The sequence below is a fragment of the Salvia hispanica genome, chromosome 5 (genome assembly GCF_029641045.1).
Source record: "Salvia hispanica isolate PSC_SH4W2 chromosome 5, Shi_PSC_v1, whole genome shotgun sequence".
In the NCBI taxonomy this organism is placed as follows: Eukaryota; Viridiplantae; Streptophyta; class Magnoliopsida; order Lamiales; family Lamiaceae; genus Salvia; species Salvia hispanica.
In genome coordinates this window covers 41,257,695-41,283,461 of record NC_142696.1, presented here as the reverse complement: position 1 = coordinate 41,283,461, position 25,767 = coordinate 41,257,695, and positions in this window count along the sequence as shown.

Sequence of the window (25,767 nt, the reverse complement as noted above, 5' to 3'; positions counted from 1 at the left end):
TTCACGTTTGAGTGACACATTCGGTGATGATTTAATATAACTTGCTACATAATCGTGAGAGGAGGTTGGCGAGTTAGGTCCACTTAGTAGACACTATGATAAGGCTAATTTCATGCATCGGTATGTGCAAAAAAATGTTATAATTTGCTGGGTCTAACACGTTTCCTAAGCCAGGTGTGTGAAGAAAAACGCTAGATCAAGGAAGCAAAGAAGGAGATGGTCTAGCGAGAGAAAGGAATGAAAAATGAGCAAAATTTACAAGGAAAAGTGGCGTGACAGAGGAGTCTACAGCTGAGGGCAACAAAGTCATTATCAATACCTCGCTGGGCCACTAAAACGCCTATAAATAGAGAAGAGCATGCAGCGCAATGGATATAGTTTTTCACTCTTCTTAGCTCATACATTTTCACACACACTTGGGAAAAATTCTGGGGATAATCGTGATAGGGGGGTACTTTCTAAAGATCTCGTGTTTGGTAACACCGTCCTCGTGAGGGCGAAGATACAATTGCTTTTAATTTCAGCTGTTTTTTGCTAGTTTCCACCGTCGAACTTCACTTTTGGGAGTCGACTTTGATGTTGATGATGTTTAACTGCTTACCGTTTATGGATCTGCGTTTATTTGTTTAATTTCAAGTTATTTTGCTTAGATCTCTCTGCTGTTAGCGTAATTCTTAAATTGCTATGTCGATCTCTGTTTATTTCGTTATTGAGGTGTTTGATGTGGAGTTTGGTGACAGATCTGTGGTTGATTGAGTATTCGGAGCTTAAATTTGTAAAATCTGCAGTGATGGAGAATTTCTTCTGTTTGGAGTTCGTGTCGGACGCTTAGATCCGGAGTGGATTTAGCGTCTGAGTTGGTTTTGGCGTGTGAAAGAAACAGTAGTTGATAGACTTGTTTAATTTCTCTTGGTTTCTATTTCACTTCGTCTAGGTATGCAGATCTGTTTAGTTCTTCGTTATTTATGCATAGATTTGATTTCAAGTTAGTAGCTCTGTTTTGATTTGCTTATGTGTTTTCTTAAGAAGTTTTATGCGAGTTTGGTTGTAGAAGACGATGTCACTGTCAGTTAGTACGAGAGTTAGTTATTCTGCCACTAGCCAGTCGTACTCTGCTTTTTCTTAGATGTGGTCCCACCGTAGAATTATCTCCTAGGTCTAGCTGTTAGGTTAAGTTTCTTTCTAATGTTCCCAAGTCAAGTTAATTTTAATTTTCCTCAACCCAAGAAAATGCGTGGCAGCAGCCAACACCAAAAAATACTTCCAAATCCTTGATCATGAGTCTTACGCATCCTTCTCTGTGGGATCGATCCCTACTTCCCTATACTAGGTTTAGTAAAAGTGGTTGAGGGTTTTTGAAGCGGGAAAGTACTTATGTGTCCGACGACCGGGATTCCGCACGACCTACGAGTTCCTAGACCAAGTGATCTAGTGGACTTGTTGGATCTGGGGAACCTGCCTTATTTGAATATCGCAACACTGCACACACACTACACTTGTATTGTCTCATTTCCAGTAGCTTCAAGTGGCGCCGTTGCCGGGGAACGATGGCGTTTGCTGTTATTAAGGATTTGGTGTAAATATTTTAATTTTTGTTATTTTCTTTCTCCCTGACAGTTTATGAAAGCGGGCTTCCAATCTGGAAGTTGGGCAAGTTCATCTGGATCAGGGAGTGGCCAGTACGAGTGGCGAATCAAGGAATCTACATCTACCATCACTACTAGATCAGGATTGAGAACAGAAGATCCATTCCCGTTCGAGTCAGAAAGTGAAAAGGAGTGGAATTCATCGACAGAGGAGAATCCAGGGACATCAACCGAACCAGAGCATTCCGAGACCGAGGAGGAGAAGGACCCAGATATGGCTCATCTACTAGACCCCGATCCGGAAATAGGGTCGCTCACCGCAAATCTTGACGGTGAATCCGCTCATGCTATAGTCTCGAACCCACGACGGAGGTCGATCGACATCAAGACGAATGTGCTTGGAGTTCTACCTACTTTCTCTGGGCGTAGGAATGAATGCCCTTATGAATTTCTGAACGAGTTCAGTAAACTATGCAGCATTCAGAAGCGACCCAACGAGGCAACAGAAGAGGACTACCGTCTTCGAGCAATTCCGTTTGCTCTCAAAGGGGAGGCGAACACTTGGCTGCTGAGGCTTCCACCGGACTCGATCAACACGTGAAGGATTTTAAACTGGAATTTTTAGATTACTTTTTTCCATCTAACAAGACGAATGCCTTGAAGAAGGAGATTCAGGAGTGCAAATAAGAATACGATGAGTCTCTAAGTTCTTATTGGTCCCGCTTCAAGGGGCTGCTGGATGCTTGTCCAAACCACAGGATGATAGAAGCGGAGACTTACTATTTGTTCTATGAAGGTGCAAACCCTGAATCAAAGGACTTGATGAACTCCTCTAGCGGGGGAAATTTTACTAAGAACAAAGCAAGTGAAGCCAGGGAAACGCTGGGGAGATTGATTGAGGCAAAGAAGGCCTATGATAACCCGCGAAGCATATTGAGGAGAGGATAAGCTAATGCAGTGATGGATCAAGAAGACAAGAAGGTGGAAGATAGGATCGATAAACTGGAAAAGGCCTTGCTAAGTGCGATCGAGAAATGCAATCCGCATGCTCCAGTGGATAATGAGAAATCCCTTGGTCAAGAGGAAAGGCAACTGCAACCATACTACAGTCAACCCTACGAAGGAGAGTGCCACGCTCAAGCAAATTTGATGGGAAGTTGGAATCCCGATGGAAGTTGGAATCAAGGGAGACAGAGGGATGCTCCATGGAGGACTCACCCAAACTTCAGATGGACTGACCATGATCAAAGCCAGCCACCTCCCTTGCAGCTCACGAATTTTGCACACCCTCCGGAGAGGCAGTCCAATTGGTCAGGGAAGGGACAAGAAGGACAATTGCAGCTGGGATACAGGAATCAAGAACAAGCTAATTGGGGGAACAAAAATCAAAACAACCCAGGAAACTCCTATGTGCCACCTCACCAAAGGAATAACCAAGGCAATTTTCAGAATTCCCAACAGAACCATCAAGGGAATCAAGGGTCTGGTGGCCAGTACCACAATCAAGGGTCGAGTAACCAATACAACAATCATCAAGGAAATTTTCGACAGAACCAAGGTCAAGGACAAAATTTTGGTCAATTCAACTACAGACCACAACGGAGTTTGGATGACATGGTCCATGATTTGGTAAATTCACAGCAGTTCATGCAAGGTAACCTACATTCCAACAATGATATGGTGCACAAGTTACAAGATGCTCAGTCAGAGCAAAAAGCCGCCATGGACATGATGGCAAAACAACTTTCCCAAATCGCAGTTTCTTTGAACGAGATGCGAGGGAATGAAGGCAAACTTCCTGCCACCGTCAAACCGCCAGACCGAGCAAATATTAGTCAAATCACTTTGAGATCTGGGCGGGGTTACGAAGGGCCGACGTTGGAAACTGATGAGGAAGCGCCTATGCAAGATAAAGAAGGGAAACAGAGTCAGAAACAGCAAGAGGGAGGCGCTGAACCAAGGGAGATCATTGTTCAGAGAGACCTCCAGAAGGAAGATTTAGGGGGATCTCTACCTCGACCAAGGGACCCGTTCTTCCTAGATCCCGAACCTGAGGAAGTAAGCAGGGAAGAAAATAAAGCAGTTGATGAAACCCAGGCTGGTACTTCCACAAATGCAGTAAAGCGAGCAAAACCATTTCCGTATCGAGGGGAGGCGAAGAAGAAAAAGGATGACACAGAGGATCTCATGGAGATTTTCAGCAAGTTGGAAATCAACTTGCCATTCTTGCAAGCCTTGAAAATGCCCACTTTCAGTAAGTTCATCAAGGAGTTTATTGCAGGGAAAACCAAGCTAGATGGGAAGATTGTGATTGGAGAAACTGTGTCTGCGGTGATACAGAAAAGAAGGATGCCCTCAAAATGCACCGACCCAGGTATGTTTACATTACCCATTTCTTTAGGGGATATCAAGGTTGAGCATGCCATGTGTGATCTAGGGGCGTCAATAAATGTCTTGCCACTTTCAATCTATAAAAGGTTAACTGTGGTAAGAATGGTTGATACCAAGGTAGTAATCCAGCTAGCAGATAGAACTTGCATTTGCCCTGAAGGAGTGTTGGAAAATATTATAGTCAAGGTGCATGAGTTTCTATATCCTGCTGATTTTTACGTGATCAAGATGAATGATAATGAGTCTGTTGAGTCTAGTGGGGTACTTTTGGGGAGGCCATTTTTGCGTACGGCTAAGACCATTATCGATGTGTTTGATGGAACAATTTGCTTGGACTATAATGGGGAAAAATATACCTTTAGCATAGATGAGGGGATGAAAAGACCTTTAGATGTTGAGAATCTCTATGCTATTGATGCTATTAACCCTTTAGTCCAAGAATATCTTGAGACAGAATTGATACAGGAACAGATCGACAACTCGAAGTTGAGCCATTCAATTGACAAAGAGGTTGTAGGGTGGTGTGCAGCAGTGAACACAGAGGAATTGACAGATGAAGAGCTCACAGAGGCCATTATGGAATTCTGCAGGAACCCGGAATCAGCTAGGTCCAAGGGATTGGCTTATGTGGCCAGTTTGGAAAAATCTCCTGGGTCAGGGAAAGAGACTTCACCAGAAAATTCAGAAAAAAATCCCTTGCCCCAGGAGACGAAAGGAACGAAAAAAGAGCTGAAAACACTCCCACCAGGTCTTAAGTACGCTTACTTGGAGAAGGACGAGACATTTCCAGTAATAGTCAACAACAACTTGACCAAGGAACATGAGAAGGAGTTGTTAGAGGTCATCAAAAGGAACAAGAAGGCAATAGGATGGACTCTCTCAGATTTGGTGGGAATAAGTCCAGATCTTTGCATGCACCACATCTGTTGGGGTTTGTATACTAAAAGATGCTTCGAGCGTACATGCCTTTGTACAGTCAGCTTGTGCATGTATACGAGAAACGCCATATCCACTTGTTTACCTATTTATGAGAATAAATAATATAATATAAATGGTTTATTATTGAAATATGATAAACAAGTCTAAGGCTTTTTACTAAGAAGGTCAAGTAGGGAAATTCGATGAATCTCCTCATGAGTTTTCCAGTAGGGGACTTGGCCAGATCTAGTAAGAAGAAAAACGTATTCACAACCTAGATAGGCTTTGGCTACCTATTGGAACGGTTGCGGTGTTTGTGATAATTCTCTCTTACCTAAGATGAGATTAGTAACACCGGTGTGGTAAAGCACTGAAAGGATCTAATCCGAAATGTATTCTTTATTGCTATCTACTGAAAGAATATATTTCAAGAAAGTTTAGTATTTTCTAGTCTATGATATTAATATCAATATTGTTTATTCAATCAAATGCCACTTTGACTTATCAATATGTGAGAGTTTGTACGTAACTCAAGTTCATGATATCTTGGGTGGTAGTAATTGAATAACATGAAGGTATTGGAATATTATTTCATAGAATTCGCGTGCCCAGTATGGTATGATTAAATCCCTAAGGGGTGATCCCCAAGAGGTGTTTGAAAGAGGAATTTATTATTCAGAAAACTGCGCAGTTGGAATTTATTCCACGAATAATAAATAAAGTTTCAAACTAGAAAAACTCTTTGGAGAATTAATTTAATTCTAGTCACATAGCAGACAAAAGAATTAAATTGATGGATCAAGATAATCTTAAACGCGGGAAATATTATAAAATAAAATGGACCCAAGTTATTTGTAATTTGGTGATTTAAGTGGGAGTGCAATATTATTCTTTAGTGGAACAAAATAATATTCCATTGATAATATATTAAATCATGGGTCATTTGATTTAATTAGCAATTTATCTAATGGGTGAGCCCAACACTTAAGTCATTCCATGGATCCCCAACCTAGCCCAACAAGTCCATTATAAATAGTGATGAGATGTGGAAACCCTAGCACACCATTCATTCACAACACTCCTCCCCAAACCCTAGTAGCCGTCGCCGGCTCTCTCTCTCTCTCCTTGCCTCGGTTTTCGTGCCTTGGCACGTGGGAGAATTAGGGTTTTGTTTTGTTCTTGTTCTATCCTAATTCATAGGATTAGATCAAGACAATATTGAGTTTGTGATTGGGTTTTCCTAGATCTCTTCAAGACTATTATTGATTATCTAAGATCCGCCCACATGGATGGAGAATCAAGGACTAGGGAATAGGTTGGAAGATTCACGGTCGATAAACCAAGGATCTCCGGGTGGTGCAGCTAGCAACTTCGATTCTATGATGGATCAAAATGAGGTAACAATCGAATCTACATCAAATTGCATGATTATGTGTTTATTTGATGTTATATCTATAGATCTATGTTAATTGCATGAAATTGGAGTCGAATGCATAATCACCTAAATAGATCCGTTCTAGGACCTGTTTGGTTTCCGTGTCTTCCGCTGCGGTAGTCCCAACAACTGGTATCAGAGCCAATTTTTAGGCTCTGATTATGTATTTGATTAATTGATTTTTTCGAAAATTGTAGTGTAAAAACTTGGGATTTTCGAAAATAATGCAATATGTGTTGGATCTATGTTTTTCTTGATTTTAATTTTGGATCTATGATATGATGTTCTAGATCGATGAAAGAATATTATGGATCTTGGATTTTATTCAAGTTTTTCACAAAAATATTCTTGATCTATGATGAACATCATTAGATCTATATATTCTAAGTAATATGTACTAGATTATATGTTTGTGATTACATATATGTATGTGTTTAAGTGAATATATGTTTTTGAATCAAGAAATAAAGTGGTCCATGATTGAATACTTGGATCGATGAAAGAATATTATGAATCTCGAATTTTATTTGAGTTTTTCACAAGAATATTCTAGATCTAAGCAAGTATTCATAGATCTATAGTTTTATGTTCTTATTATGCTAGAACAATTTAAATTGCTAAATGCTTGATATTTAAATGTGCATATGTGTTGAACATAAAAGATTGTTACAAACTAAGAAACGATTAATTAAGATTTAAGATCGCGGTCAAGCGAAGTGTAACAGCCCGACATTTCTAGGGTATAATAAATACGGCGACTGTTAACTAGGCGAACTTAAGGCGACAAGAATGTAGACTAGGGTTCCATTTAAAGAGATTTGACCAAGCATTTAATGAAGTATCAAGGCAAAAATTCAACGGCTAACTCACGAGAATCAAGATTTAAAAGATATAATAGACTAAGCTCAAAAGTCAAAGGTTTAGCATAACTCCAACAAAACGCAATTTTTCCCAACATTCCAAATCAAAGAAATGGGTTCGAAACAACCAAGATAAAAAGTTTTCCAATAATATTCAGCGGAAGCATTCCAAGAGAAAGCGGAGCCATGTATGAAGACACGACTACACTCAAAACCCAACCATCCATATTATTCGATTCAATCTTCTCAACACCACCGACCGCCCATCGCCACTCAACCTGCACATAGGGAAAACACATGCAGGGCTGAGTATTTTAAACATACTCAGTGGACTCATGCCAAAACAGTTTATAGTTATGCCACCCTTACCATAGTGAACTCGAGGTTTTGCATTTATTTAAAGATAAGCATCGAGTATCACAAAAATATATCATGGACTGGCCAGTCAAAAATACCTCCCATTTTCTCATCAATCATCATTTCATAGTGCGACGAAAGTGTGGCCACACTATTCGCCCACGAGATCGGCCGACTAGCAAGGACGGCTCCCGATCCCACCGTGTACACAGCCTGGTAGGGTTTGCGGCCCATACTCAGACTCGAATTCGTTTAATCATAGCCACTGTAGCCTAATGGAGCGTACTCACAATCTAGGCATCAGGCAATCACAATATCCAAAATAATTTATAGGCATGGCATAACAGTTCAATCCACCCTTATTTCTCCAACATCATAAATTTGCACATAGAAGAGAGTTTAGAATAAAGCCCACCTCGATTTCCTTCGAGTTCAACAAAAATGCACTTCCTCTTGATATCCCACCGGGAACGCGAACTATCACCTTTAGTTCATATTTTTCAAATAAGTCTCAAATCATGGATTAAAATTATGCATGATCTCACGTTTCCCTTTTTCCTTCGATTATTTCTAAAATCACAATCAGAATCAATGTACGATTATCATATCGTTTTTATCACACAACAACTCCAGATTTATCATCAAATCGTGACACGCATGAGTGTTTCCCACACACAACACACGCACACACACAAACACACATACACGCCTACCGAGGCATGCACACACCCACACACACACGGTCATACACACACATGCATCCAAATTCACCGATTAATTTCCCCCTTCACTCGTTCTACATGCATGTGGACTCAAGAACACCGATTAATCGGTAGAGGAAGAAAAGATTAATAATAGAAGTACCTTTTCTTGCAAAAACAAACGGTAGAAACAAGTAGAATCTTGATTCTTCAATGAATTCTTGAATTGCAGCTTCAATTCTTCTACAAAAGATGAAGAATTAATAGAGAAAGTATAAGAAAAATTTGAGAGAGTGGGAGAAAGAGAGAGACCGAAAGTTGGGAGAGTGGGGGACGGTTTCTGTAGTGCTAGGGTTTTGATTTCTCTCCTCTTATTTTTAGAGTGCAAGATATACTCCAATAATTAAATAATAAAGATTTGGGAGAGATTTGTTGGGGAAGTGGCGTTATTATAGTTGAGAAATAGGGGGTTTTCGAATTTCAAGCTATTTTAATAGCTTTTGATTTAAATTTGAATATTTCACGGAGTAGAATAAAATATCACGGAGCAAGAATAATAATAAAAAGTCTCCCCAATTTAATAGGAAAGTGGCGTGCGATTTGAGCCTTTCAAAGGGATTTAATTAAAAATCCTAATTAAATTAGGATATGGTAAGATCTTCTTAGATTTGACAAGATATGCTAGGATATTTGAATTTAAATTATGGAGGAGAATCAATAAGGGATCAAATAACATAATAAAATGATTCCTTCTCCCATAATAAGGGAATTTCGAAAATCCCTCTAGGAATAACATAGATTTCGAAATTTTCATCAGATAAAAGGAATAATCGGACTTTGGATTTAATTTGGATAATTATCCCAAGCAATAATTAAATCCAAGAAAAATAGGATTTCTTTCCAATAAATAGGAGGGTCGAAAATTCCACATACTTAAATAAAATGCTCCTATTAAATTCTCACTCATCCCTTAGGATAATAATTCACCACAAATATTATTTCCTCCCACATCAAAATATCCACATTTTTCGAAAATCATCTCCACTTCACATTTTCAAACGACTTTGACCATTCCACGGCCACGTCATATTTTCCACAATGTTGACTATTCAATAGCCACGTCACATATTCAACAAGTTGACCGTTCAACTCAATCTCAACTCAAAATCGCAATTAGGTCACATAGAATATTGCAATTAATTCACGCATCAATTAATTCCACATATCATAGCATTAAAAGCATTTAATGCAAAATTTCCATGTCACAAAAATTAGGGTTCGAAAAAGCGGGGCGTTACATCCTACCACCCTTAAAAGAAATTTCGTCCCGAAATTTGGTACCTTCATGGAAAGAGTTCCGGGTACATTTCCATCATCTTATCCTCAAGCTCCCACATGGCTTCCTCGTATTCGTGGTTTCTCCAAAGTACTTTCACGCTAGCAATGGATTTGTTCCGCAAGATTTGAACTTTACGGTCCAATATCATCTGAGGTCGCTCCTCGTAACTCAAATCCGGATTCAAAGCAACTTCCTCATAGTGAATCACGTGTTTCGGGTCGAACACGTACTTCCCAAAGTTCGGCGGTAGCGCTAATCGATAGGCTACGGGTCCCACTCCTTCGAGAATTTCATAAGGACCGATAAATCGTGGTTTCAACTTTCCTTTAACACCAAAACGCGTTATTCCTTTCGACGTGGATACCTTGAGAAAAACTTTATCACCGACTTGAAATTGTAAGTCAGTCCGTCGGACGTCAGCGTAAGACTTTTGTCTATCCTGGGCTTCCTTCATTCTCACACGAATTTGTCGAACAATTTCAATCATCTCCTCGACTGCATCGGGTCCAAGTACCCTTCGTTCGCCAACTTCATCCCAGTAGAGCGGTGATCTACACTTTCTTCCGTATAAGGCTTCATACGGCGTCATGTTAATCGTTGCTTGAAAACTGTTGTTGTAAGCGAATTCGATCAAAGGTAGTGCGGTCTCCCAACTCCCGCCTCGGTCGAGCACCACGGCTCTTAGCATATCCTCGAGAGTTTGTATCGTCCTCTCGGATTGTCCATCGGACTATGGGTGAAACGCTGTGCTAAAGTTCAATCGTGTTCCAAGCTCACGCTGTAGACTAATCCAAAATTTTGTTGTGAACTTCGGGTCACGATCAGACGTAATCGTCACTGGGACTCCATGCAATCGCACGATCTCTCGTATGTAGATACGCGCTAGTCTATCCGATCCATGCGTTATCGGAATCGGTATGAAATGCGCACATTTGGTGAGTCGATCTACAATCACCCAAATGGCGGTGTTTCCTTTGAGAGTCTTTGGCAAGGCCGTCACGAAATCCATGGTGATGTGCTCCCACTTCCACTCGGGTATCTCCAACGGTTGTAATTTTCCATATGGTCGTTGGTGTAAAGCCTTCACCTGTTGGCAGGCTAAGCAACGTTCTACAAACGTCGCGACATCCTTCTTCATGCCATTCCACCAAAATGACTTCTTCAAGTGTTGGTATATCTTCGTGCTTCCAGGGTGAGCAGTGTATGGAGTCTCATGAGCGAATGAGCTTCGCTCATGATCTCGTTCTTGAGTTCCTCGTTGTCGGGCACGCATAGTCTTCCTTCAAATATGAGGGCATTATCGGACTCCTCACTAAAATTTCCCGATTTGTCCGTTCGCACTTCCACTCGAATCTCTTCGAGTTTCGCATCCATTTGTTGCGCTGCAACGATTCTTGTTTTCAAATCTGGTTCCACCACTAAGGTGGCGATTCGTCCTTCCACCATCTCAGGTGCCCTTATCACTTCCAATCGCAATTTACTAAACTCTCGTATCAAACTTTCCTCTTCCGTCAGGAAAGCTAGTTGCGAATGATCCTTTCGGCTCAAAGCATCTGCCACCACATTTGCTTTGTCGGGGTGGTAATTGATACCACAATCGTAGTCCTTCACTAGTTCGAGCCATCTTCGTTGTCGCATGTTTAAGTCCTTCTGCTCGAAGAAATATTTCAAGCTTTTGTGGTCCGTAAAGATTTCACATCGAACTTTGTAGAGATGATGCCTCCAAATCTTTAGGGCATGTACCACTGCTGCTAACTCCAAATCGTGTGTTGGGTAGTTCAACTCGTGTGGTCTCAACTGTCGTGACGCGTAGGCGATCACCTTGTTGTTTTGCATCAACACGCATCCTAGTCCAACCTTCGAAGCATCGGTGTAGACTACGTAGTTCACTCCAGACTCGGGCACGGCTAACACCGGCGCGGTTGTCAACTTCTCCTTCAAGAGTTGAAAGCTTGCTTCACACTCTGGGGTCCAATTCACCTTGACTCCCTTCTTAAGTTGTTGCGTCATTGGTCTCGCTATCTTGGAGAACCCTTCTATAAACCTTCGGTAGTATCCTGCCAAGCCTAGGAAACTCCGAATTTCGTTTGGGGTTGATGGTGACTTCCATTGTTGCACCGCTTCAACTTTGGCGGGGTCCACTCTGATTCCTTCTGCCGATACAATGTGTCCAAGAAAGTTTATTTCTTTCAGCCAAAATTCACACTTGCTAAATTTGGCGTATAACTTCTTGTTTCTCAAAGTCTCTAAAGCGATCCGTAGATGCTCCTCGTGCTCCTTTTCGTTCCTCGAGTAGACTAAAACTTCATCGATAAATACTTGGACGAATTTATCCAAGTACGGGTGGAATATTCGATTCATCAAATCCATGAATACCGCTGGGGCATTCGTTAGGCCGAACGACATTACAACGAACTCGTAGTGTCCATATCTTGTACGAAACGCAGTCTTTGGTATGTCCTCCCTTCGAACTCTTAGTTGATGATATCCGGACCTCAAGTCCATCTTCGAAAACACTCCGGCTCCTGGAAGTTGATCGAACAGGTCATCGATCCTCGGCAGTGGATACTTGTTCTTAAGGGTCAATTTGTTTAATTTTCCATAGTCGATGCACATCCTCATCGATCCATCCTTCTTCTTTACGAAAAGTACTTGTGCGCCCCACGGCGAAACACTAGGCCTAACAAAACCTAGGTCCATGAGCTCTTGAAGTTGTATCTTGAGTTCCTCCAATTCCTTAGGCGTCATCCGATACGGTGCCTTAGAAACAGGTGCGGCTCCTGGTTCGAGGTCGATTGTGAACTCCAATTGTCGATCTGGCGGCGATCCAGGTAACACTTCAAAAAAAAAAACATCTGGAAATTCTCGCACGACAGCGACGTCTTTCACTCTCCTTTCCTCCTTCTCCTCTTCGTGGAGATAGACAAGATGTGCGGGACGTCCTTTCTTCATCATCGCGGTATCTTACAGCGCAAAGATTATAGAGGTTCGTCGGTTCATCGAGATTCAATGGTATATGGTGGGTTCCTTTCCTGGAGCCTATAGAGACATTTCTCTCTCCTTACAACGAATCGTCGCAAAATTTGTAGTCAACCATTCCATCCCTAAGATTATATCGATATCCTCCATCGTCATAAATTTGTACTTATTGTCTTGCATGCATAGCTAGTACATGTTTAATTATTCTTTGAATGAGGATACCTGCCTTATCTGCTTAAGTGATAATTAAACTACTAAAACCACCAACAAGAAAATATGAAGCGATAATTACAACACGTTTGTATATGACCTCCATAAAATTGGTCTTAGTGCGAAGTAGTGACCAGCCCATCTTTACGGGAGGAACATTACCAGTTCGTAAGTTTGGACTTCTCTAGATAAAGGTTATTAAAATCGTAAAATTAGTTTTTCAGTAATATCGCGACTGGTCTTTACCGGAGCAATGTTGCTGCGAAATTATAAGGATTGTATTTTAATAATGCTTAAAGGGAGCTATAGGAAGAGGTGCTTGTCCGGTTCGACCTTTCTTTAGAGGAGTTCACGCACAAGTAAAGAATCCTTAGTGCTTAATTTTATGGTTATACGCTTTAGCATTGTTAGTCAGCCATGCCATTCTTATGGTCTCTGGACTATCTGTCGACATTGTGGCCAGTAAAAATAATGAATTTCTTGCATGAATAAGACACGGCTTCCTAGTAGAAGAACGTTTGTGCTTGATTTTTGTGGATGTAAAATTAATGAATTGTTTTGTGGTTATTTGCAATTCCTTGAAATTTTACATGTTTATATTATTGGTGTTTGTTCTCAGCTTGAACGAAAGATGATTGACACTTGGGATATTTATTATGCCATACTTAGTTCGAGGAAGCGTGACTCTGAATTGTTTAAGGAATGGAAAAGTAAGCTTGATGTTGATCGTTTGATCAATGACTTGAGGTTGATTCTCAGCAAGAATCGTCCGCCCACATACCATCTACAAGGAGAGGACAAGAAGTTTCGTGATCAGTGGCATACCGCGGAATGTCATTTCAAGGGCTACTTTTTAGCCGGTGTTGGCAATGCCCTTGAGAGGTTTGACAAACCCAAAAGGCCGTTGGTCAACAAGCCCAAGTGGTTTGAAGAAAAGTCCTCTAAGGTAAGAGCTGGTATCGCTATGAAGCATTTAAGGCATGATGTATTTGAAGAGGGCTAAGACGTGGGGGTATATGCCCTAGTCATGCTTGGCTACTTCAATAAACTTCACTTTTCGGGGGGGAAAGTTGACCCAGAAACCCAACAGATAATGATCCTTGATGGGCCACCAGATAGCTTTAATGAAGTCAGAAATGAAATTTTGTTTAACGACAAAAAGTTTTCGTTTTTGGAGCTTTATAACAAGCTTGTGATTGCTCAAACAAAGATGAAAAGAAGGGGTGGACTTTTGAGATGACCATGTTCAAGTCAGAAGAGTTTATTTTTGCTTTTATGTTTACATTGTTGAATTTTAAGAGTTTTTGATATTGTTTGGTTTTGATATCATATGGATTATTGATATGAAATTTTATTCCTAGTTTATCAATTGTGTTTTTGAATTATCGATGTCATTTTATAATGCTTGCATTATTAGATAAATGAAATTTTGATTATCCAATTATTTATGACATCAAATATAACATGGTTAATATCAAAATGTTTACTTGTGATTAAATTTGTTGATTCAATTATTATGAAGTTATCTTCTAGAAATATGGATTATTAAGTTTCTTTAATCCTTAAGTCTTTTGAACTATTATTTTGTTGATGAGTCAATAGAACATTAATGTTCGACATGGATTCAATACAAAATAAAATGATCTTATGATCGCGTTTGTTCAAATAAAGGTGTAAGAAAAATAATCACAATGATTGATTACAAGACAAGTAAAATAAATTCAACTAGAAACAAGATAAGTATTTATTATAAATACTAGAAATTCTTGTATAGTAAATATAGTCTGCACATTAAATTTATTTTAATGTTTCAAGCCTAGAGTTGACTATTTGATTAGTTATTGTTTTATTTATTTTGTTGTGAAAGTGATAATTAAAATAGTGGGAGCTTTTCTTAATGAATGATTAAATTCTAAGTGTTTAATAAGAGCTTCATAGCTCATTTTATTAAACTAGGATGAATTTAACTCCAATCACTGTTTAATTTATTTTAATAGCCTAAAGAATATTGAGACTTACAATTTTCTACTTTTAAAAGTGGGAGCTAAATTTTGTCTCATAGAATATTCATAAATTGAATTAAGGTAATGTTTGATAGAGTTAAAAGGGTTCACACCCTAGAATGAAAGAAGTGATGAATTGCACACTTTCTAAGACTCTAATAACATTAAAAGACATTTCCAAGTTAGGTATTTAAAATTAGAATTACTTTTGGGTTTCCAAAGAAAGTATTCCTAAGATTCACAACAAATGGTTAAATAAATGAACTCTTGGAATTTATGACTATAAAACAAAGAATGCAATCATTCGGTTTTATTTTGTCATAAGGACTAATTTCCAATTAGTCATTGTGATGAGGTAATTATGTTCATACATAAATTTACATCACAAATTATATAGCAAGGATAATACCAAGTAAGGTTGGTATTATATAATTAAAGTTTTGGGAATCATATTCGACATGATTAAAACTTTATATATTGCTATAGGTATTCTACTTTAATTAGTAGAAATTCAGAAGGATCAAAATAATGGATTTTGATAGAGGAATATGTATAAGTGCACTTGAGAAAGGCACATAAAATTATTCCACTGGATCAAAGGGCCTAGAAATATTTTGAGCAAATAATCGTGCTCCTTAGCAAGAATTAAGGTTATAAATTACAATTATATTTTCGTTTTATGTACTCTAGCAAACTATGTTGGTAGATTCTTTTAAAGAGTTATAGTTTTGAGTACATAGTGGCCAAAGCCTGCTTTGAGTATAAGTGGGAGAAAATGTGTGTGAATGTGTAGCACAAGGACAATAAAGCGGTTGGTATACTCGAAAACATTCTTTGAGTATAAGTGGGAGATTGTTGGGGTTTGTATACTAAAAGATGCTTCGAGCGTACATGCCTTTGTACAGTCAGCTTGTGCATGTATACGAGAAACGCTACGTCCACTTGTTTACCTATTTATGAAAATAAATAATATAATATAATGGTTTATTATTGAAATATAATAAACAAGTCTAAGGCTTTTTACTAAGAAGGTCAAGTAGGGAAATTCGATGAATCTCCTCATGAATTTTTCAGTAGGGGACTTGACTAGATCTAGTAAGAAGAAAAACGTATTCACAACCTAGATAGGCTTTGGCTACCTATTGGTACGGTTGCGGTGTTTGTGATAATTCTCTCTTACCTAAGATGAGATTAGTAACACCGGTGTGGTAAAGCACTGAAAGGATCTAATCCGAAATGTATTCTTTATTGCTATCTACTGAAAGAATATATTTTAGAAAGTTTAGTATTTTCTAGTCTATGATATTAATATCAATATTGTTTATTCAATCAAACGCCACTTTGACTTATCAATGTGAGAGTTTGTACGTAACTCAAGTTCATGATATCTTGGGTGGTAGTAATTGAATAACATGGAGGTATTGAAATATTATTTCATAGAATTCGTGTGCCCAATGTGGTATGATTAAATCCCTAAGGGGTGATCCCCAAGAGGTGTTTGAAAAAGGAATTTATTATTCAGAAAACTGCGCAGTTGGAATTTATTCCACGAATAATAAATAAAGTTTCAAACTAGAAAAACTCTTTGGAGAATTAATTTAATTCTAGTCACATAGCAGACAAAGGAATTAAATTGACGGATCAAGATAATCTTAAACGCGGAAAATATTATAAAATAAAATGGACCCAAGTTATTTGTAATTTGGTGATTTAAGTGGGAGTGCAATATTATTCTTTAGTGGAACAAAATAATATTCCATTCATAATATATAAAATCATGGGTCATTTGATTTAATTAGTTAATTATCTAATGGGTGAGCCCAACACTTAAGTCATTCCATGGATCCCCATCCTAGCCCAACAAGTCCATTATAAATAGTGATGAGATGTGGAAACCCTAGCACACCACAAGTCACACCTCTCAACCCTAACCCTGGCCGCCACTAGCGTGGCCTCTCTCTCCCTCACTTGGCTTGATTTTCGAGCCTCCAAGAAATAGGGAGCTAGGGTTTTTGGTTTGATCTTGTCTTATTCATTCTAATCCATAGAATTGAATCGAGATAGATAGTTTGCTGTAGTGTTCTTCCTAGATCTCATCAAGACTATTTTGGTTGTTTAAGATCCGCCCACACGGATGAATAGCCAAGGACAAGGGAATAGGTTGGAAGATTCACGGTCGATAAACCAAGGATCTCCGGGTGGTGCAGCTAGCAACTTCGATCCTATGATGGATCAAGAAGAGGTAACAATCGAATTTACATCAAATTGCATGATTATGTGTTTTAGATGTATTATATCTACAGATCTATGTTAATTGCATTAAATTGGATTCGAATGCATAATCACCTAAATAGATCCGTTAAGGACCTGTTTGTTTTTCGTGTCTTCCGCTGCGGTAGTCCCAACAGTTTATGCGTATCGTTGACGCTTTGGAGCGTCGATATCTGTGTTTCCGCTTTAGGCACGATGCAGTTGGCAGACCCGGCCACACCCCTATTCAAAAGTGCATGGCCGCAATCAGGCAGTTGGCCTACTGAGGCGCGGCAGACATGTGGGATGAGTACCTCCACATCGGTTAGACGACTGCTCTGGATTGTCTGAAGTATTTCTGTGAGGGCGTGATAAACATTTTCGGTGAGGAGTACCTTCGAAGCCCTACTCCCCAAGATTGTCAGAATTTGATGCAGATGCACGGGGAGAAGCATGGTTTCCCCGGGATGTTAGGCAGCATAGATTGTATGCATTGGGAGTGGAAGAACTGTCCGACTGCCTGGAAGGGGGCCTACACACCGGCTACAAGTCAAAGAATCCCACAATGATCCTCGAGGCCGTAGCTGATTACTAGCTGTGGATCTGACATGCGTATTTTGGGGTAGCTGGGTTGAACAACGACCTCAACATCCTGAACTCGTCTCCCCTCTTCAACGAGAAGTGCCAGGGCATCGGTCCAGCCGTCTCATTTGTGGCCAACGGCAACCGGCATGATATGGGCCACTACTTGGCGGATGGGGTATACCCTAGGTGGCCTGTCTTTGTGAAGACGATCAGGCACGCAAGTGATGAAAGGAAGGCCTACTTTGCGGAACGGCAGGAGTCAGCGCGCAAGGACGTGGAGCGCGCATTTGGTGTGCTCCAGTCTCGATGGGCGGCAATTAAGGGTCCAACGCGTTTGTTGGATGTCGAATGCGTTTCCCCAATCATGTACGCCTGCATTATCATGCACAACATGATCGTCGAAGACGAAGGCGTACAACTGACTAGTTGGGCCAATGACGATGAAGCCGGTCCAAGCCACGGAACGGCCACTCCTAGCGTACGACGTGGGGTACCTCTCGATGAAGTCGACCACCTCAAGGAATATGCCGACATGCGCCAAGTGGATGCTCATATTCAACTCCAAAAGGATATAATTGAAGAGTTGTGGGCACAGAGGACTGCACGGCGATAGTTTTTTTTCTTTATTATGTAATTTTTTTTTTATCTATGTACCTTTTTTTTAATGCAATTAATGAATTTTTCCGTATATGTCTCGTAAATTTAATTTCATAATTTAATCGTAATTTTTATTCCGTAAATTTAGTATTTCTTAAATTATTTTTATTGCGCTTGGCCTATGGCTGGCCTAAATCTGATGTGGCAGGTGGATTTTTAGTCCTGCTGACGTGGCAGGGAGAGAGAGTGGCTGGCCTATTTGCATTGGAGATGCTCTTATATTGTGTAGTTGACATGAATTGTGTATGTAGTTGACATTATATGTGTGTAGTTGACATGAATTGTACATGTAGTTGACATTATATGTATGTAGTTGACATGGATTGTACACATAGTTGACATGAATTGTATATGTAGTTGACATTATATATGTGTAGTTGACATGAATTGTACATGTAGTTGAAAAATATAAAAAAAAATTTATTTTTTTTAAAAATTAATAAAAAAATAAAAAAAAATATTTATTGAATAAAATGTACCATGATATTACCATTCTGCCATTTCATAATTAATTAATCTAAAAATATTTTCCATGTGGCAAAATCTGGACCACTCATTTAATAAAAATGAGTGGCTGATATTGCATCTCATTTCTCAATTAGCCTAAATAATCTCAATTGATCATGATCCTATATATATATATATTGTGATCAATTGAGATTTTTTATGCTAATTAAGAAATGAGATGCAATATCAGCCACTCATTATTATTAAATGAGTGGTCCAGATTTTGCCACACAATAAATACTATTAGATTAATTTAATATGAAAGGGTAAAACTGTCTTTTCGCGTTATAATTTAGGGTTCTTCTTCATCTTTCATCTTTGATCGGCGATTCTGCTGAGATTTCAACGATTGAATCATATCTCTCATTGAATCTATTTTAACGATTTATGATTCAATTGATTTGCAAAATTAGATTCAGACGGTTTCAACGATTTCAACGATGCCTGATTTCCGATTCAATTTTCGAAAAACAGACGACCTGTTTGACGAATTTCTTTGTTGATTTTGACGTTTTTCGGTCGATTTTACCGACTTTGATTCTGTTTTTATCCTTTATTTGTTGATGCCCAGTCAAATTTGTTCCTAATTAGTTTTTTTTTTCTCATCGTTAGGTTCGATTTCAGTTCGTAATCAGTAGCTAAGTGTTATTTGATGGATTCTTCATCTTATTCCGAGTCTACGTCGACGAATGGTTGAGGTAGTTTGGTTTGATTTTCATTAACATGATTTTTTTGTGTTTTGTTGGTGATTTATTCTCTATTGACATGACTTATGTTGCTTGATAAATATTATGTGTTGTTGCTATGCTCTTTGTTGATTTTCTGTTTCATTAACATTATTTTGTTGTGTTATGTTGTTGATTTATGCTCTGTTGACATGATTTATGTTAAATATTCATTATGTGTTTGAATTGGTGTATTCTAATTAAACTGGACATTTTGATCCTGGTAATTTGAAGCATGTTCTGATATTTTGGCTTACATAACTTATAACAATTGTGTAAGAATTTTACAAGAGTGCAGCCATCTCTTTAGAGATAACTATAGGGGTAATTTTCTACTTTAATTGAAGCTACTTGAGAAATCAGCTCATTAATTCTTGACCGAGGAAATAAACGTTAGTCTAAGTGGATCAATCTTTGGTTGGATTTTCTTGAATGTAAAAGTCCATATGATATAACCATGATGAGAGTCCTTAACTTGACATAAAAAAATTGGTTAGTTATTGGCTAAGCAAAAGACCATAAACCCTGAGAAGGTTGAGAAACATGGTTGAGTTTGGAATGTATGGATATTTTAGGTGCACACTGTTAAACCCTTTTTCTTAATCAGCTATGAGCATTCAAGGGAGATGTATGGGTTATGAGCTCTTTGTTGACATTCTATTTCATTAACTTTATTTTGTTGTGTTATGTTGTTGATTTATGCTCTGTTGACACGACTTGAAAATCTGTTGACATGATTTATGTTACTTGGTAAATATTCTGTGTTGTTGTTATGTTCTTTGTGGACATTCTGTTTCATTAACATTATTTTGTTGTGTTATGTTTGTGATTTATGCTCTGTTGACATGATTTGAAAATCTGTTGACATGATTTATGTTACTTGGTAAATATTCTATGTTGTTGTTATGCTCTTTGTGGACATTCTGTTTCATTAACATTATTTTGTTGTGTTATGTTTGTGATTTATGCTCTGTTGACATGATTTATGTGTACTTGTTAATTATTCTGTTGACATCGTCTGTTTGAACTGGTGTATTCTAATTAAACTGGAAATTTTGATCTTGGTAATTTGAAGCATGTTCTGATATATTGGCTTACATAACTTATAACAATTGTCTAAGAATTTTACAAGAGTGCAGCCACCTATTTAGAGATAACTATAGGGGTAATTTACGTAAGTCTCTTGATTTGCGTTGACGTGACTTGAAAATCTGATGACATGATTTACGAATGGTGGAGGTAGTTTGGTTTGATTTTCATTAACATGATTTTTTTGTGTTATGTTGGTGATTTATGCTTTGTTGACATGACTTGAAAATCTGTTGACATGATTTATGTTACTTGGTAAATATTCTGTGTTGTTGTTATGCTCTTTGTGGACATTCTGTTTCATTAACATTATTTTGTTGTGTTATGTTGGTGATTTATGCTTTGTTGACCTGATTTATGTTACTTGTTAAATATTCTGTTGACATCGTGTGTTTAAATTGGTGTATTCTAATTAAACTGGACATTTTGATCCTGGTAATTTGAAGCATGTTCAGATATTTTGGCTTACATAACTTATAACAATTGTCTAAGAATTTTACAAGAGTTCAGCCACCTCTTTAGAGATAACTAAAGGTGTTATGTTGTTGGTTTATGCTCTGTTGACATGACTTGAAAATTTGTTACATGATTTATGTTCCTTGGTAAATATTCTATGTTGTAGGGTCTGTTATTCCAATTTGCAAGCCTGAGTTGAGGCCTTATGAAGGTAAAAAATTTTCTTCCCTTGAGGAAGGAATTTCCTTTTATGAAAAGTATGCTCAGGAGTGTTGTTTTGATTGTCGAAGATTTGGAAATAGGTCTAGTGGTGGTGTTATTATTTTTCAGTATGTTGTTTGCAATAGACAAGGATTTCATACAGTATGATATATTATGGACTAGTATTGTTGAAAAATATGGTGTAGAAGATCATAAATGGTTTAAGGATAGGTTTGCTATTAAACATATGTGGATCCCAGCCTTCTTTAGAGATGTTCCTATGGGTTCTTTAATGAGAACAACATCTTTTTTAGAATCTGAAAACAGTTTTTTTAAGAGGTACTCGAAACCGTTGTTTAATTTTGCTGACTTCACTCTTCAGTATAATAATGCCATTGATGCTCAAAGGAATCAAACTGAAAGGCTTGACTATTATGATTCTGTAATCACTCCAAAATATGTCACTGATTTAGCATTTGAGAAGCAATTGGCATCTGTATACACAGATAGGATGTTTAGAGTGATACAAGAATTTATTGCTGAGGCTGATAAGAGTGGTCGGATGATTAGCATGTCCACATTGGAGAATATCGAGGTCTTCAAAGTTTCTGATGCTAGAAAGAATACCTTTACAGTTACACATGAGATAGAGACTGAGTCATATGAATGTGAGTGTAAACTATTTTTAAGGTGTGGTTAACTATGCAGCCACCTTTTCTTCATCCTCAGAAACAAAGATGTCAACAATATTCCAGAGAAATATGTTGGTAACCGTTGGCTTAAAAGTGAATTACTAAAGGCAGTTCATGGTCTCACGAGTGATGATAGTGCGTCTGACAGAGGTATTCAAACTATTTTCTATAGATATTTCAGTTTAAGTTTTAGCATGTGTTATTTAAGCTGTTGACATATCTTATATAGGCTGTTGACATCTTATATAGGCTGTTGACATTTTATATGTGTGTAGGTTCTAACAAAGATGACAAACTACAGATTGCTAACAGGTGTCATGGTCGTTACTTTAGTCTATATCAGCGTGCTTTTAGGAATAAAGATCATTTGATTGCTTTGGATAATTTGCTTGCGGGTATTGGTCCTCAAATCTTTAAAGATGATTGTGCTGGATCGTCGTCTATTGATAAAAATGATTCAATCATGAACATATATGGTATTGCTGTACCTGAAGAAATAACTGTACATGCTCCAGATGTGGTTAGTACAAAAGGTGGTGCAAGTGACAAGGAAAGCAGGATTAAGTCAAGCATAGAGAAAGCAATTGAAAAAGCAAATAAACCTCATAGGCGTTGTGGAAAGTGTCATAAAATTACTGATCATAATGCTAGAAGCTGTGGCAGAAAGGATATATGATTGTTTTTTAGTTGTTGACATAGACTACAAATTATTGACATTTTCTTGTTAGTTGTTGATATCTGATTTTACTCTCCGTTGACATCTATTTTATGATTCTGTTTTTTTAATTTTAAGTTTTGTTTTCTGAGTTGTACACCTTTATACAAGGTGTTGATATTTGGTTATAAGTAGTTGACTTTTTAGTACAACTTGGACTCTGCCTTGCTTTCGTGCTCCATCATGTTTTTAAGGTGCACATGTCAACATTTAAAAATCATGTCAACTAGGCCATGTCAACAACTAATATAATTATGTCAATTATGGTGCACATCGTGTCAACGGCACATACCAGTCATGTCAACTACGGTACATATCATGTCAACTATATATACTGGCCATGTCAACAACTAATATAATTATGTCAACTATGGTGCGCATCGTGTCAACGGCACATACCAGTCATGTCAACTACGGTACATATCGTGTCAACTATATATACTGGCCATGTCAAAAACTAATATAATTATGTCAACTATGGTGCACATCGTGTCAACCGCACATACCAGTCATGTCAACTACGGTATATATTGTGTCAACTATATATACTGGCCATCTCAACAACTAATATAATTATGTCAACTATGATGCACATCGTGTCAACCGCACATACCAGTCATGTCAACTATGTTTCAAGCCTTGTCACCTACACGTACAAACCATGTGAACAATACATAGAAAACATGTTGACAACAATTGTAAGTCATGTCAACTACATGTACTAGTCATGTCAACAACTAATATAATTATGTCAATTTTAAGTTGTTGACATAATATTTGTTTTCCAAGTTGTTGACACTTTATACAAGCTGTTGACATTTTGTTATAGGTTGCTGATATTTCAATCAAGTTGTTTACATTTCAATACAATTTGTTGAACTTATTAACATTTGTTATAACTGCTAATTTCAAAAGTCAGAATGCATAATAATCATTTTAAAACCAATCCAAAAGATAAGTTAACATCAAACATTAAAATCTGTTTTTGTTCACTTCCTCTTTCTACAACTAAACAACTTCTTGTATTTGTTGTTTAGCTTATACAATTTGTCCATGTTTGCTTCCATCCAATCATGAGCTAGTTGTAACACTGGCGATCTCTGGTTATTGTAAATTGATGCAATCATTGTGCAGCAATATCTTCCCCTGAGTATTTGGATAATCTTCAGACTACGCGCAAAGAAGCCGATATCCCATCACTGCCCTTTTTCCCAACATAGGTCTCCATGTGCCTCATCAAATAGACACCGCAGTCCTTTATGTTTGTGGTTGTTGTCCATTCTAAATTCAGAAAGTTGAATGAAGACTTGTTTATATTTTCTGAAAGATCTAGCAATTTCTTCTCTATGAAGTATGCTTCGAACATATCTTTCTCCAAAATATATAAATAACTAAATTAAACTACACGTACAAAGCATTTCAACACAATGTAGAGAATATGTCTATAATATAGATAAAAGCATACCAGTAAGCCAATATCAATGTCATAATTTTTCAACGGATCTGTATCTTTAAGTGGCTTTATATTATCTATGATGTCAATGATGTTTTTCTTCATCCAATATACTACAAGGTAGTAATGGTTATCTGCACAAACTGGGAAGAAGACCTGTATGACATGAAATATACAATTATATCCATAGAATACTTGTTCATATTCTAACATAGATATCATTTTTAGATCTTATTACCAAATCAATTTTTCTCCAGTTGAAATCCGGTCTTCTTTCAACCTCATTATCTATCTGAGAAATAAAATTTCTCTTTGCTGTCGAAGCATCCCAATTTTCCTGCCGATTTGTTACATTGAAGTTCTTCAATCCCTTGCTGCTGCTCCTCATTACGAATATATCTTTTCTTTATATTTCCTAAACCAAAAACTCCTGCACTGATTTCTCTATCTTCTCTAGCCTAGCCTGAAGATGCTCACTTTTCCATCCTTTCATTAATGGAAATGTCCGAGGAACAGGACGCTTGTCTTGTGTAACTCTGTCTAAGTAGCAGAGCTACATAAGTTAAAAAATGCATATAAATAACTAATACAACTTATGATAACTATAGTACAATCTATATCAACTACACATACAACCTAATGTAGTCATGTTAATAATCTGTAATGCAAAATGTAAAACATACCATAAGGAAGGAAAGTGGTCCAGCAAAGGCATTATTCTCTGTGATTGACCAATTTTGTTTTGCAAATTTGAGCACTGATATTATATATGAACACCAATTGACATTCCTCACGTTATCCAGATCATCAATTATCTCCCCAATCTTAGATTTTACCATTCCACATGTTGATTGCTCAATCAATGTTGATTCTAGTAAGACCAAGAACATCCTCTTGAACTGTCTTCCTCCTTGAAGATCTTCTAACATAACATCTTCAACATCCTTATGATTCACGCTTGCTGGTTTCGTACCACATATCTCTGCTATCTTCCTCATGAAAGCTGCATTACTTTTACACTTATCTCTGGAGTAATTAATGTCACCTCTTGGAAATCCATATACAAGCTCCACATCCTCTTCGTGATATGAATTTTTTCCCCATTATTAAGCTTTATCTTGCACTTATTTTCATCAAAATTTTTTAATAATGCTAATGCTAATCTGCTGGGAATGTAATCGATTTTGAAATGTAGGACACTCTCGAAACCCAACTCCTTCACAGAATTAATCTGTTCCTCATTCAGTCTGCTTATTGCATTAACAAAATACATCGGCTTCCTTTTCACTAGAAGCCTTTGAGATAGATTCTCGGCAATAACAATCTGTTTTCCATCCTTTACACTTTTCTTTTGATTTTTCTTAATAGTAATTAACTCATCGGCTCATCCTGAAATATTGAGGTACTCCTTTTTCTCTTGTATGTTTTTCTGGTTTCTGGTTTAAAATCAAACATAATAAATCTATATCAATTATACAAAGTATCATGACAATAACAAGTGTGCTCTGTTGACATCAAATGCATGTATATTACTAAAATTATTTCAGTAGATATACCAAGCACAATTAACAGAATTTCAGGCATTAAGTATGCTCTGTCATTAACTGGTATTTCCCATATATAGTAAGAACAATTATCTTATTACTATTATGTCAATA